This window comes from Babylonia areolata, chromosome 4 (assembly GCF_041734735.1).
Source record: "Babylonia areolata isolate BAREFJ2019XMU chromosome 4, ASM4173473v1, whole genome shotgun sequence".
Taxonomy (NCBI): Eukaryota; Metazoa; Mollusca; class Gastropoda; order Neogastropoda; family Buccinidae; genus Babylonia; species Babylonia areolata.
The window spans coordinates 21657592-21666235 of NC_134879.1; positions in this window are offsets into that span (position 1 = coordinate 21657592).

The following is an 8644-nucleotide window of genomic DNA, read 5'->3' on the forward strand; positions in this document are numbered from 1 at the left end:
CGTATACACAACGTGTGTGTGTGTGTGTATGTGTGTGTGTGTGTGTGTGTTGGGGCTCATGTACGTTTATGTGTATTTGACTGTGCTTTCATATCTGTGAAACTGCATGTTTGGTGCATATCTATTATGCATATGTGTGTGTATGTGTGAATGTGTGTCTGCTTTTTTTTTTTTTTTTTTTTTTTTTTTTTTGCTTTTTTTTTTACATGTATTTGCTTTATCATCATTGGTTTTTTGGGATTTTTGTTTGTTTTTTTTAATTTATTTATTCATCTATCTAATTATTTTATTTTCATTATTATTATTTTTAATTATATTATTATTATTATTTAGTTATTTATTTAGTTATTTTATTTTCTTCTTCTTCTTTTTCTTTTCCTTTTTTTCTTCTTTTTTTTCTCAAAGCCTGACAAAGCGCGTTGGGTTACGCTGCTGGTCAGGCATCTGCTTGGCAGATGTGGTGTAGCGTATATGGATTTGTCCGAACGCAGTGACGCCTCCTTGAGCTACTGACACTGAAACTGTATACACAACAACCGTTACCCTGAGGGTGGAATTCAGAAGCGAGGGGGGGGGGGGGGGGGGGGGGGGTGGCAGGCGAAGTCCATCCACCACGTGAAGATTGTGGTAAGGGCCAGGCACACGCGACCAGTGGGGGAGCGTGTGGTGACAGGCTGCTATTAGCTGCCCTCATTTCTCTCCCCTTGCTTTTTCGTGTCCGTGTCCGTGTCCGTGTCCGTGTCCGTGTCTGTGTCCGTGTCCGTGTCCGTGTCCGTGTCCGTGTCTGTGTCCGTGTCCGTGTCCGTGTCCGTGTCTGTGTCCGTGTCCGTGTCCGTGTCCGTGTCCGTGTCTGTGTCCGTGTCCGTGTCCGTGTCTGTGTCCGTGTCCGTGTCCGTGTCCGTGTCTGTGTCCGTGTCCGTGTCCGTGTCCGTGTCCGTGTCTGTGTCCGTGTCCGTGTCCGTGTCCGTGTCCGTGTCTGTGTCCGTGTCCGTGTCCGTGTCCGTGTCCGTGTCCGTGTCCGTGTCCGTGTCCGTGTCTGTGTCCGTGTCCGTGTCCGTGTCCGTGTCTGTGTCCGTGTCCGTGTCTGTGTCTGTGTCCGTGTCCGTGTCCGTGTCCGTGTCCGTGTCCGTGTCTGTGTCCGTGTCCGTGTCTGTGTCTGTGTCCGTGTCCGTGTCCGTGTCTGTGTCCGTGTCCGTGTCCGTGTCTGTGTCCGTGTCCGTGTCCGTGTCCGTGTCCGACGAACAGCTGTGCTGCATTGTGGGTTATGGAATATTGGAGCAACCCTGTGTGTTTGGTCAGGTGGTGGAATGCGAATGGAATGATGGCGGTGGGGGGTGTGGGGGTGTGGGGTGGCAGTGGGGTGGGGGTTGCGTGTTCTTTTCTTTTTGTTTGTCTACTTATTTGTTTGTTTTGTCTATGTCTTTGAGTGTGTGTGTGTGGGGGGGGTGGGGGTGGGGGTGGGGGGGGGGGTTGGGTTGAGGGTGAGGGGGGGGGGGGTGTCGGTGTCGGGGTGTGTGTGTGTGTGTGTGTGTGTGTGTGTTGGTGTCGGTGTGTGTGTGTGTGTGTGTGTGTGCGTGTGTGTGTGTGCGTTTCTGTGTGTGTGTGTGTGTGTGTGTCTGTGTGTGTGTCTGTGTGTGTGACTGTGTGTGTGACCTTGACATTTTAACTCTCGACATGTTTACCATAATTTTTCATTATCACAAAAGTAAAAGTGGAGGGGGCGGGGTGGGGGGTGGGGTGGACTTAAAAGGTCGTGTTCGTGCCTACCACCCTACCAAACCGGGAAAGTGTTAACTTTTTTTTTTTTTAGCATTCTTTAAATCCATTTTGATAGGTTGACATTTTACAACAAGAGCAACATCTTAATGGACATTTATAAAAAATAAAAATAAATAAAAAAGAAGAAAAAAAAAACATAAATAGATTGACGAACAGCCAAGCAGCTGGATTAAACATAGGTTGGTTATCATCATAGAGTATTATCATTCATTTCTTAAGATCTTACACAAGCTGTCAAGGAATACAAACTGTCAAGTATCTTAGAGTATGTTCACAGTAAGTGAACATCACAATCATTTCTTACGAATATCGATAAAAAGAAAATAAACATGGGTGGTTAATTTTCGTTAATCATGAACAGGTTACTAATCATTTGTGATCAATAATTTGTAAGGCAGCCATCTGGCAGAGAAAATGGCATGGCTGAAGTTAATATTATGTTCTTCAATTTTATATCGAGTTTTTAATTTGTTTTTAAAAAAAACAACAACTGATATTTGCGGAACCCTGTCCTCAATTTTAAATAAATATAAGTAATACTTTGCGAACAACAGTATAAAACAAAAAAACAGCATCAGTTGTTATTGTCACATCATATCCAAATAACACAAGTGATTCTGTTAACTTTAAATTTCCTGCGTTAAAACATCTCTCTTTTATCGAGTCCGTTAATGCATTCTAAAACATTTGCACATAATTGCATTTCCAAAAAGCATGATCAATACTGTAGTGTGACCATGTCCTGTCCTGTAGTGTGGCTATGTCCTGTCCTGTAGTGTGACTATTCCTGTCCTGTCAGTGTGACCATGTCCTGTCCTGTAGTGTGGCTATGTCCTGTCCTGTAGTGTGACTATTCCTGTCCTGTCAGTGTGACCATGTCCTGTCCTGTAGTGTGACTATTCATGACCTGTCCTATAGTGTGACCATGTCCTGTCCTGTAGTGTGACCATGTCCTGTCCTGTAGTGTGGCTATTCCTGTCCTGTAGTGTGACTATGTCCTGTCCTGTAGTGTGACTATTCCTGTCCTGTCCTGTAGTGTGACTATGTCCTGTCCTGTAGTGTGACTATTCCTGTCCTGTCCTGTAGTGTGACTATTCCTGTCCTGTCCTGTAGTGTGACTATTCATGACCTGTCCTGTAGTGTGACCATGTCCTGTCCTGTAGTGTGACTATTGATGACCTGTCCTGTAGTGTGACCATGTCCTGTCCTGTAGTGTGACTATTCCTGTCCTGTCCTGTAGTGTGACTATTCATGACCTGTCCTGTAGTGTGACCATGTCCTGTCCTGTAGTGTGGCTATTCCTGTCCTGTAGTGTGACTATTCATGACCTGTCCTGTAGTGTGACCATGTCCTGTCCTGTAGTGTGACCATGTCCTGTCCTGTAGTGTGACTATTCCTGTCATGTCCTGTAGTGTGACTATTCATGACCTGTCCTGTAGTGTGACCATGTCCTGTCCTGTAGTGTGATCATGTCCTGTCCTGTAGTGTGACTATTCCTGTCCTGTCCTGTAGTGTGACTATTCCTGTCCTGTCCTGTAGTGTGACTATTCATGACCTGTAGTGTGACTATTCATGACCTGTCCTGTAGTGTGACCATGTCCTGTCCTGTAGTGTGACTATTCATGACCTGTCCTGTAGTGTGACTATTCCTGTCCTGTAGTGTGACTATTCATGTCCTGTCCTGTAGTGTGACTATTCATGTCCTGTCCTGTAGTGTGACTATTCATGACCTGTAGTGTGACTATTCATGACCTGTCCTGTAGTGTGACCATGTCCTGTCCTGTAGTGTGACTATATCCTGTCCTGTAGTGTGACTATGTCCTGTCCTATAGTGTGGGGGGGTTGGGTTGAGGGTGAGGGGGGGGTGGGTGTCGGTGTCGGGGTGTGTGTGTGTGTGTGTGTGTGTGTGTGTTGGTGTCGGTGTGTGGGTGTGTGTGTGTGTGTGCGTGTGTGTGTGTGCGTTTCTGTGTGTGTGTGTGTGTGTGTGTCTGTGTGTGTGTCTGTGTGTGTGACTGTGTGTGTGACCTTGACATTTTAACTCTCGACATGTTTACCATAATTTTTCATTATCACAAAAGTAAAAGTGGAGGGGGCGGGGTGGGGGGTGGGGTGGACTTAAAAGGTCGTGTTCGTGCCTACCACCCTACCAAACCGGGAAAGTGTTAACTTTTTTTTTTGTAAGGCAGCCATCTGGCAGAGAAAATGGCATGGCTGAAGTTAATATTATGTTCTTCAATTTTATATCGAGTTTTTAATTTGTTTTTAAAAAAAACAACAACTGATATTTGCGGAACCCTGTCCTCAATTTTAAATAAATATAAGTAATACTTTGCGAACAACAGTATAAAACAAAAAAACAGCATCAGTTGTTATTGTCACATCATATCCAAATAACACAAGTGATTCTGTTAACTTTAAATTTCCTGCGTTAAAACATCTCTCTTTTATCGAGTCCGTTAATGCATTCTAAAACATTTGCACATAATTGCATTTCCAAAAAGCATGATCAATACTGTAGTGTGACCATGTCCTGTCCTGTAGTGTGGCTATGTCCTGTCCTGTAGTGTGACTATTCCTGTCCTGTCAGTGTGACCATGTCCTGTCCTGTAGTGTGACTATTCATGACCTGTCCTATAGTGTGACCATGTCCTGTCCTGTAGTGTGACCATGTCCTGTCCTGTAGTGTGGCTATTCCTGTCCTGTAGTGTGACTATGTCCTGTCCTGTAGTGTGACTATTCCTGTCCTGTCCTGTAGTGTGACTATGTCCTGTCCTGTAGTGTGACTATTCCTGTCCTGTCCTGTAGTGTGACTATTCCTGTCCTGTCCTGTAGTGTGACTATTCATGACCTGTCCTGTAGTGTGACCATGTCCTGTCCTGTAGTGTGACTATTGATGACCTGTCCTGTAGTGTGACCATGTCCTGTCCTGTAGTGTGACTATTCCTGTCCTGTCCTGTAGTGTGACTATTCATGACCTGTCCTGTAGTGTGACCATGTCCTGTCCTGTAGTGTGGCTATTCCTGTCCTGTAGTGTGACTATTCATGACCTGTCCTGTAGTGTGACCATGTCCTGTCCTGTAGTGTGACCATGTCCTGTCCTGTAGTGTGACTATTCCTGTCATGTCCTGTAGTGTGACTATTCATGACCTGTCCTGTAGTGTGACCATGTCCTGTCCTGTAGTGTGATCATGTCCTGTCCTGTAGTGTGACTATTCCTGTCCTGTCCTGTAGTGTGACTATTCCTGTCCTGTCCTGTAGTGTGACTATTCATGACCTGTAGTGTGACTATTCATGACCTGTCCTGTAGTGTGACCATGTCCTGTCCTGTAGTGTGACTATTCATGACCTGTCCTGTAGTGTGACTATTCCTGTCCTGTAGTGTGACTATTCATGTCCTGTCCTGTAGTGTGACTATTCATGTCCTGTCCTGTAGTGTGACTATTCATGACCTGTAGTGTGACTATTCATGACCTGTCCTGTAGTGTGACCATGTCCTGTCCTGTAGTGTGACTATATCCTGTCCTGTAGTGTGACTATGTCCTGTCCTATAATGTGACTGTCCTGTCCTGTAGTGTGACTATGTCCCGTCCTGTAGTGTGACAATTCTTGTCCTGTCCTGTCCTGTAGTATGACCATGTCCTGTCCTGTCGTGTGACTATTCATGTCCTGTCCTGTAGTGTGACGATTCCTGTCCTGTCCTGTCCTGTAGTGTGACGATTCATGTCCTGTAGTGTGACTATTCATGTCCTGTCCTGTCCTGTCCTGTCCTGTAGTGTGACTATTCCCGTCCTGTAGTGTGACCATGTCCTGTCCTGTAGTGTGACTATTCCCGTCCTGTAGTGTGACCATGTCCTGTCCTGTCCTGTCCTGTAGTGTGACTATTCCCGTCCTGTAGTGTGACCATGTCCTGTCCTGTCCCCCGCAGTGACCATGTCCTGTCCCGTCCCCTGCAGTGACCATGTCCTGTCCTGTCCTGTCCCCAGCAGTGACCATTGCCTGTCCTGTCCTGTCCCCCTGCAGTGACCATGTCCTGTCCTGTCCTGTCCCCGCAGTGACCATTGCCTGTCCTGTCCTGTCACCCACAGTGACCATGTCCTGTCCTGTCCTGTCCCCTGCAGTGACCATGTCCTGTCCTGTCCTGTCCCCTGCAGTGACCATGTCCTGTCCTGTCCTGTCCCCCGCAGTGACCATGTCCTGTCCTGTCCTGTCCTGTCCCCGCAGTGACCATGTCCTGTCCTCTCATGTCCTGTCCTGTCCTGTCCCCCGCAGTGACCATGTCCTGTCCTGTCCTGTCCTGTCCCCCGCAGTGACCATGTCCTGTCCCGTCATGTCCTGTCCTGTCCCCCGCAGTGACTATGTCCTGTACTGTCCTGTCCTGTCCTGTCTTGTCCCCCACAGTGACCATGTCCTGTCCTGTCCTGTCCTGTCCTGTCCCCCGCAGTGACTATGTCCTGTACTGTCCTGTCCTGTCCTGTCCCCCGCAGTGACTATGTCCTGTACTGTCCTGTCCTGTCCTGTCCCCCACAGTGACCATGTCTTGTCCTGTCCTGTCCCGTCCCCTGCAGTGACCATGTCCTGTCCTGTAGTGTCACCATGTCCTGTCCTGTCCTGTCCTGTCCCCCGCAGTGACCATTGTTGTCCTGTCCTGTCTTCCGCAGTGACCATGTCCTGTCCCGTCATGTCCCCCACAGTGACCATGTCCTGTCCTGTGGTGTCCGTCAGTGTGATAGACAGGACCCGTCCGATAGCGTCCTCCCCCCGTCCCCTGCCCCCCCCCCTCCTGCCCCCCCCCCCCCCCCCCCCCCCCCCCCCCCCCCCCACGACTGGCTCCCTGACAACGCCGGAGGAGAGTGAGGTGTGAGTTACACCCCCTGCCTCCCTCGCATCCCGGCAGAATTCTCTCCCTCTACCTCCAACGCCCCCTCCAACCCCCCCAACCCCCCAACCCACCACCCACCCACCACCACCACCACCTCCACCATCACCTCCAGCCTCCATCGCTTTGTCAGGTCAGTCAAGGTCATGTCAGGGTCGTGACCTTTCCGTAGCTGACCCACGTTCAGCCGGACAGCAAAGCAGAGGTGGTAGGTAGCCCGCGACCGACTAATCCGCCATCGTTGGTTTGAATGTCCGAATAATTAGGTTTCTTCTGGTGGCGTTAATGTCGGGTCGTTTGTGCTGTGGATCTGGTCAATTTGCTGGGTGGTACATTGGAAGCTGCGTGTGGTGGTTTGTTTGGAAGGTGTAGGGGTTGCTGGGGAGGGAGGGGTTGCGGGGGATTGGGGAGGGGATGGGTGGGGGGGACTCTTGTTCTTTGAAGGGGCTATGATAATTCGTCTTCACACTTGTTCAAGTGCGAATATGCTTGAAGTTCTTTGCTGAATCCCTCAACACCATCTTCCTTACAGGACCTGAAACCCATGTACCCCGAAATGTCCAAAAATGACGGGCGCAATAGCCGAGTGGTTAAAGCGTTGGACTTTCAATCTGAGGGTCCCGGGTTCGAATTTCGGTAACGGCGCCTGGTGGGTAAAGGGTGGAGATTTTTCCCGATCTCCCAGGTCAACATCATTATGTGCACACCTGCTTGTGCCTGAACCCCCTTCGTGTGTATACGCAAGCAGAAAATCAAATACGCACGTGAAAGATCCTACAATCCATGTCAGCGTACGGAAACAAGAACATACCCAGCATGCATCCCCACACCCCCGAAAACGGAGCATGGCTGCCTACATGGCGGGGTAAAAACGCTCATACAGGTAAATGCCCAATCGTGTACACACGAGCGAACGTGGGAGTTGCAGCCCACGAACGCGGAAGAAGAAATGTCCAAAACAGTGCCAGCACTGAAAAATGATGATAACAGTTGACACCTTGAAGAAACAAAAAAGAAAGGAATGAAGAGAGATAAAGGAAAGCAAGAAAGAAGGAATGGGGTAAAGGGGGAAAAAAAGAAAGAACGAAAGGAAGAAAGAAAGGAGTAAGGAAAGAAAGAACGGGGAAAAAAAGAAAGAAAGAGAGAAAGAAAAGGAAGGAAGGAAAGAAAAAAGGAAGGAAGGAAGGAAAGAAAGAAGGAAGGAAGGAAGGAAGGAAAGAAAGAAGAAAAGAAAAAAGGAAGTAAGGAAGGAAAGAAATACAGAAAAGAAAAGAAGAGAGGAAGAAAAGGAAGGAAGGAAAGAAGGAAAGAAAAGAAAAGAAGAGAGGAAGAAAAGGAAGGAAGGAAAGAAGGAAAGAAAAGAAAAGAAGAGAGGAAGAAAAGGAAGGAAGGAAGAAAGAAAGAAAAAAGAAAGAAAGAAAGAGGAGGAAAAGGGAAAAGAAAGAAAACAAGAAAGAAAAAAAAAGGAAGAAAGGAAGGGTTAAAAAAAGATTAAAGAGAAAAAAGGAGAGAAAAAAATAGAAAGAAAGGAGTAAAAGAAAGAAAGGCAGGAATGAAAATTAAACAAACAAACAAACGAAAAGACTATGTATATATAAAAAATAAAATTTTAAAAAAAATTTAAAAAACTACCACAAGGACTAGCAGGCTACAGACGGGTAGGATGACTACAGGCTAACCCCCCCAACCCCCGCAACCCCCCTCCCCCCCGGCCTCTCCCTCCCCCCTTCCCCCCGCTCCCCCCCCCGCCCCCCCCGCCATCCCCCCCACCCCCACCCCACCACCCCTCACACACACACACACACACACACACACACACACACACACCCATCATCTGTCAGAATGACGTTGTTGTTCACCGCTGGGCTTATCCTGTCGTGGGGCCATTGAAACCCGATCAGCTGAAGTGATGCTTTCACCTGGACTAAAGCACCTGCCCACAGCGCTCGCGCTCGCGCGCACGGGCACGCGCACGCGCACATAACACAC